Source organism: Pinus tabuliformis, chromosome 2_2, assembly GCF_031772625.1.
Source record: "Pinus tabuliformis cultivar Carrire ecotype Pingquan chromosome 2_2, CPIR1, whole genome shotgun sequence".
NCBI classification, from domain to species: Eukaryota; Viridiplantae; Streptophyta; class Pinopsida; order Pinales; family Pinaceae; genus Pinus; species Pinus tabuliformis.
In genome coordinates, this window is record NC_142300.1 from 1,238,049,103 (window position 1) to 1,238,056,201 (window position 7,099).

Sequence of the window (7,099 nt, forward strand, 5' to 3'; positions counted from 1 at the left end):
ATTGTAAGAGGTCAAGGCTTCTACAAAATGCTGGCCGGAGCATCGCAAATTTCTGAAAATCCATCTGAAGAGGTACAAATGTTTTAGGTAAGCCTAAACGATGCAGAATCATTATATGATGATATCATTTATTATCTTAGGAATGGGTATGCTCCTTCACACCTTGATCATACTAAGAAAAGAGCTCTAAGATTGAAAGCTAAACAATATCAGCTCATAAATGATATTCTTTCTAGGAAAAATTATGATTCTGTTCTTCTTAGGTGTCTTGAAAAAACTGAAGCTGGAAAAGTTTTGCAGGAACTCGACGATGGGCCAGCAGGCGGACACTATGCTGGAGATGCTACTGCACATAAAATCTTACGTGCAGGATATTACTGGCCCATGCTGTTCAAAGACTTGCACAGTTACATGAGAAGATGTCAAGTTTGCAAACTACTGCTGGAAGACAAAAGAAGCTCTCCCTACCACTACAGCCGGTAAATATCGAGCAACCTTTCAGTCAGTGGGGCTTGGACATAATAGGTGAGATTGTTCCTCACTCTTCTAAGCAACATAGATACATCCTCACGGCAACAGATTATTTCACAAAATGGGTAGAAGCAATTCGCTCAAGACAACCAATTCTGAAAATATTATTGAGTTCATAGATCAATTTATAATCACTAGGTTTGGATTTCCATCTGCTTTAATGTTTGATAATGCATCATACTTTTCTGGAAATGCAATGACTGAATTTGCACTTAAAAGAGGATTCAAACTTAAATATTCGGCCAATTACTATCCGCAAGGTAATGGGTTAGCTGAGTCAACAAATAAAAACCTAATCAGGATTATTGAAAGAACAGTTGACCAGAATCAAAAGAATTGGCACAAAGCTTTAGTATATGCTTTATGGGCAGATAGGATAACGCAAAAAGATTCAATCGGCACTTCTCCCTTTAATTTAGTTTGCAGGAAAGAAGTGGTTCTTCCAACTCACTTAGCCATTCCCTCTTTATCTTTGATACAATACATTGATGAAGTACCCACTTCCTCCTTACAGTTGAGACAGATGGAAATAATTAAATTAGAAGAACAACGAGAACAAGCTAAGAAAATGCATGCTCATCATCAAGCGCTAGTAAAATCCTCTTTTGATTCAAACATAATGACTAGAAAAGATTTTCAGATGGGAGATTTAGTTTTAAAGTGGGATAAAGCTCATGAAGAAAAGGGCAAACATACAAAATTTCAAAGGATGTGGCTTGGTCCTTTTCAGATTGTTGAAGTCATAGGTCCATCAACATTTGTGTTACAGGATTTAGCAGGTAAGAGGGATCCTTTGCCTGTTAATGGACAAATTCTCAAGAAATATTTTCCATAGAAGATTATTCTTCTATTTTTGTAGAATAGCTTTTCTTTTCATAATAAAACCAGTTGTGAGTGGTCACATTAGGTATTTACGGAAAATACACCAATTCTCTTTCAAATTTTGAGCTTTTTGCTTGTATAAATAGCAATTCGTTTTGAAAATTGTTCTTTATTTGACAGATACAGTTAAAAACTTTAGCCTAGATATGATACGAGTTTCAACTTCAAAGAATTTGATGAAAGCAACCTTTAGTGAAGAAATTGTTTTATATCAGCACAATGAAAGGTATCAATAAGAAAATGAAGATTCTCTGTAGAACAACTGTTTCTAAAAACTCTATTATTGTCGTCCAGAGCTATCTTAAGGAAACAATGACTTCCTCCCTGCTAAGGAAAATCGCATCTTTCAGAGGGATAATCCAAGGATACACTATATCTTGAAGAATAAGAGGTCTCATCACGAGTCGGCTTATCATGATCACAGATATTATAACTTGCTGACTTTGCCAATACTGTCTACCACAACAGGGCAATGACTCAAGATTGTTGCAATTAAAAGACAAGGGGTCTCATCACGAGCCAGCATGTTCAGCAAAGTTATGGATCAAGTGAGTGACTGTGTCATAATTTGGCTACCAAACCAAGACATTGTTCTTTAAGAATAAAAAGAAAATCAAAGAAATAAGTGTGAATATGTATTTTTCTTTGAAAGTTGTAGGTCACCTTAAGTAGGATACAGGATCATTGTTGGGTAATAGGTAACCCTGTCGAGGCTATGAACGCCTGCTGGCAGCAGAGGCTCTACCTACGACAAATGAGCATATTTAAAATTGCTTTACAGAGGAGACTTTATTTTATCTTTACAAGACCATGTAATGACTGATGTAAATATAAGGAGTAGCCTAAGGAAGCAAACAATTAGAAAAGAAAGAGGTTGAAACAAAATACCATTGACAGTTTAAAAGCATAATGTACTTTATCTGTCCATAACAAAGTTTAATTTTCTGGCAAATTTTCAGTTTTGGAAGTTTGAAAAATTCAATAGGAAAATAGAGATAACTGGTTCTTCCGAGTGAATCACCAATTGTTGTGGCCACCAACAACCCCCCTCCTTATTTAGTATTAGCAATAACACTAGATAAGTGGGGACCCTTAGTAAAAAATTCAAAAAATTAAATTAAAACTCATGTATTATATTCCTTAAGAAAATATGGCATCGCGCGAAGAAGATAGGACATTTCCTTGTGAGTAGATTGATAAACTGTGAGAGTGCGACGTGAAATCCATCGCATCGCATGCATTAAGAAACACTCGTAAACGAAAACCTTAAGAAATCGCCGATGGCTGATATGCGGCATCACATATCGCAACATCGCTTAAACATCACATAACCATTTAATGAATTATAACAATTTGAGATATTCCGATAACGTGATGCTGCGATCGGCGATCTTGCGATCGCGCGAAACAACAATCTGCGATTCTGTGATAAACGTGATCAGGCAACCCTACAATAACACATCTTGATGAAAATGCGATAACACGATAACGCGATGATGCGATGATGCGATGCGAATCACAGAGATCATCCATCGCAAATTTTCCCCGGCTCAACATTCAAGAAAAGTTGTCCATAAACCAAAAAATTGGATACGCGCGTTAATGAAAATTAATGAATGTACGCCAAGTGTTAATGAAAGACAGTTTTGTGTTTTTCGAAGAGTTAGTTCACGTCAGGTGGCATGTTTTTGTACATCCGTAGAACTCAGAGCTTTCTTTTCAATTTTTTATCATTACTCTCTCCTTATGTGTGAACTGCAGGAATGAAAAATAAAAACAATATGAAGCAATGTGTAGGGAGCGATTAAGAAAAAGGTAAAGCTCCAATGCTTGGAAGTAGAGAAGAAATGCCCTTATAAACGGATACCACATGAAACAGAGCAACAAATTCCAGAGCGCTACTGAGCTATCCATTACAGATCCATCAGTCAGAGCCATGGTTCAATGAGTAGTTGAACAATGCTGATATCAACAGGAAATTTAACAGTCAAGGTTAGAAGTTCACGAAAGCAGTATATTTGCAAAATTTTAAAGCTTATACCCGGTGAAGGAAAAGGCGCTAAAGGTGAAAAATGCACCAGAAAGGCCCGGATCAAAGAACGGAGGCAGTTTTCGAGGCGCGTAATCGCACATCACTGAGAAAATTGCTCAAAAAGCAAAGTCCCTAACTGCTTAGTCACTAGTAAGCCCAGAAAACGCAAGAAAGCAAAGGCAGAGGAAATTTGAGGGTTAACCAAGTGGAATTTGGGTTATTACTGAGCATACACAGTAAAACCACATAGCCAGAGATGATTCTCAAGTATATCTGCTATTTTGCTGGAAAAAATGGTGCCAGCGCTTGCCATTTCTGTTTGCTTAGCTCAACCAAAAGCGGAAGACATTCAGCCGACTCTACCCAGGCAAATATTGAATGCTCGCAATATTAAGGAGCAAATGCAGAAATAGTTAGATATTAGATTTAATTTTTAGGAAAATATTGCTTAGAAAAAGGGCGGTCATTTAAACCGTATCTTGAATCTGTGTAATTAAGTTATTTAGTTAGTAGTATTTAAACCCTTCTCATGCATTTAGAGAAGGGTCCAGAAATTTATCAAAAACTTGCCCTCAGAACATGCACTTTTGCACCCTCAGAGGAGGTTTTGGTGAATGAATGGATCACGATTTGTTGATGTTTGCATTTGATATCTGCTACTGATGTTGCAATTTTGTACTCTTAGTAGATGTTAGAGCAAGGAGAGATAAATCATTGTTGCTTGAAGCTTATGAGTAGGACCAGTCATAAATGGTACTTTTATCTCTTGACCATTTCTGTTTATATGTTAAAGTGATATACAATTTTTAGTTATTTATATGTTATTGCATGAATGCTTGAGTTACCATTTGGCACTTTTGTACGGTGGTGGCTATTTATTTATGTTTAATGTATGAATAGCTTATTATGCGATATGCTGTTCACAACTGTTTTGCCTAACATTTTATGCGAAATAGTTCATCTTAATTGATTTCCTTTCTTATAATCGTTGAATGATCTTTATTACTAGTTGTTATTTGAAATCTATTTAGATCGCATAATAGAAGAATTACATCCCGGGTTAGCGTAGATTAGATGTGCTGTTTTTATTAGATTACAATAGCATAGAATTAGATTAAAGTTTGAATTAGAATAGCTTAGATAGGAACTGTTAGATCAGCAACATCCAATTCTACACACACACACCCATAGATTGGGAAACTGGTCCCATTATCCCTAGTCGGACCCTCTATACCAAATGGATAACGAGTTGCCAACCAAGGTCCGGATCGGGCGGGTATCCCCCTTGTTGTCGACCCGATTTTCGGGGCTTCAACATGCTGTTGATTCTAATCTTTGACTTTATGTGAAGACATATTGTGAACCATCATTATCTTGATCAATGGCAAATTGCGTTATTTTTTATGGAACTTTGGAATTTTATCAATGGAAGTTCTATAATCTTCTACAAAATGGTCCACTTTGTTACATCTTCTGCAAACAATTTGATTCAAGTCTCTGCCTCTTCCTTGATACTGTCCTCTGTCTTTGCTTTGACCTCTGCTTTGAGTTTTCCCTCTTCGTTGATTGTTTCCTCTGCCTTGAAAGTTGCCTCTCTTTTGAAAGTTTCCTCTGCCTTGACTATTTCCTCTTCCTTGAAAGTTTCCTCTATTTTGGCTTCTTCCATGACCTTGTCCACTATGTGCTGTTGGATGTTGATTGAAATGTCCTCTTCCTCTAGAATTGTGAGTTGATGGTTTACTTGTGCTGGCCTCTGTGAAGAAGACATCTTCCCCTTGTTTCTTTTTCCCAAAAGTTTTGTTGTGTTGAGCTAACATTTCACTTAGCTCGTCAAACTTTAATTTATCTAACTTTCCGGTCACTTGTAGAGTTTCCAAAAAATTCTTGTAAGAAGAAGGCAATCCAGCAATTAGAATTGTGGTCATGAAACTGTCATCTACTAGTGGAAATCCGGATTTTACTATTTTTTGCTTAATATTTCTTTTCCTGGAGATATACTCAAGGACAACTCCTCCTTCAATTAGTTTTTGTTGAATCAACTTAAGTTGTAGATCAACCTTTTTTATTTAGGTTGTGTATCAAATATATATTTGAAAGTATGCAAAGTAAACCATGCATATGAGGTGTTTTCATTATGAATATACATCTCATCATTAACTGAAGACTTTATAAGAGCTAGTGCCTTGACACTTTTAACTTCCCATTTTGCAGGTGGAGCTACATCTGTGGGTTTATTAGGCTTAATGTCTCCATCACATATGTCTTGCCACAATTCATTATATATTAGGGTGCTTTCAATGAGATGTTTCCATGTTTTGTATGATTTTACCCCTTCAAGCTTATCAGAATTAGAGAACAGATTAACTAACTTCAACATTGTAGCTTTGAAGCTTTGTACCAAAAAGAATTAAGCACAAGAAAAATATTAGCAACACGTCACACGAAACACACCACACAAAAACGATCTATCGGGGCTTGGCCTTGAGCCTCATATAGTCGTTGGAGGAGAAAAATGATTGAGCTTTACACTTGGCTTTAGTCAATTTCTCTTAAAATTTTTACAATGAAATCTTTCAAAATTTGACTGATTTATCATCCTTGCAATGTTTTATGCAAAATGTACTCTAACCCCCCCTCAAACTAAAAAAATTACTTTGAGTTACAATGTCACACTTATCTCTCCAAATAAAAAATTACAAATAAAATCTCCTTATTACTCCAAAAATTTACTGGCCCAAACATTTACAAATAACCCCTACACCTTATTACTCCAAAAAAAATATAATTTAGTAGTACATCTTATTACTCCACAAATTTACAAACAATAAATTCCCAAAATAAAGAAACTCTAATATCTAGCCAAAATAAACTATTCCTTATCTCTCCAATAAAAATTTACAAAATTAAAAAAATATACCTTATCTCTCCAGCAAAGGCTTCTTCACTTCTTAGATTCAACTTTAAACTTCCAAAAAAAAAACACTTTAAGAAGTTGGAAATTTTTTTGTTTACTCGTTGTCCTCCATGCTAGCTATTGGCTAGCTCAAGCTGGCTTCTTGTTGGCTTCTGTTGGCTTCACGCTGGCTTTGACAACTTCTTTTGTTGGGGTGTTTGATATTGCTCGGGATAAAAGTGGAGTGCCAACAAACAGTACAAGTGCATCAACTAAGACTCTAGTACGCTCTGACAATGTCTTATTTAGGTATTTTTGGGGCAAATAGTATGGGGAATACGAAACAAGCACAACAGAGAATGACTGCGCTTTGTAAAGTAAAGGAAATTTGATGTCGGCAACCTGTACAATACCCTTTCGAATCAAATTCTTGCAAGAATTGTCTAGTGTGGATGTTATATCAAATGGCTCAATACCCCAAGCTCCAGTGTCATCTTCCTTCAACAGTTTGGAGGTTACAGAACATGTTTCAAGACTGACATGTAATACCTTGCGCATGCTATCTTCGTAAACTTCTTGCAGAAGTGGTAATGCCTTCTAGATTTCTGAACCAAAAGAAATTTGTTCCGGCCATTCACTTATAAGGCCCCTTTATCCCAAGCGAAAACCGTGTCCATTGGGGAGTTTGGAGAGGTGGGGGATGGAACCACTGTAAATACCAAAGCTTTTCGAAGAGCAATTGATCATTTGAGCAAATTCTC

At 36.3% G+C, this 7,099-nt stretch overlaps 1 pseudogene; it reads right to left on the reverse strand.

Moving 5' to 3' along the window:
* Positions 1-6,488: 6,488 nt before the first annotated feature.
* Positions 6,489-6,896, reverse strand: LOC149197970 (putative pectin methylesterase CGR2 pseudogene; annotated as a pseudogene).
* Between the last annotated feature and the right edge of the window lie 203 nt (positions 6,897-7,099).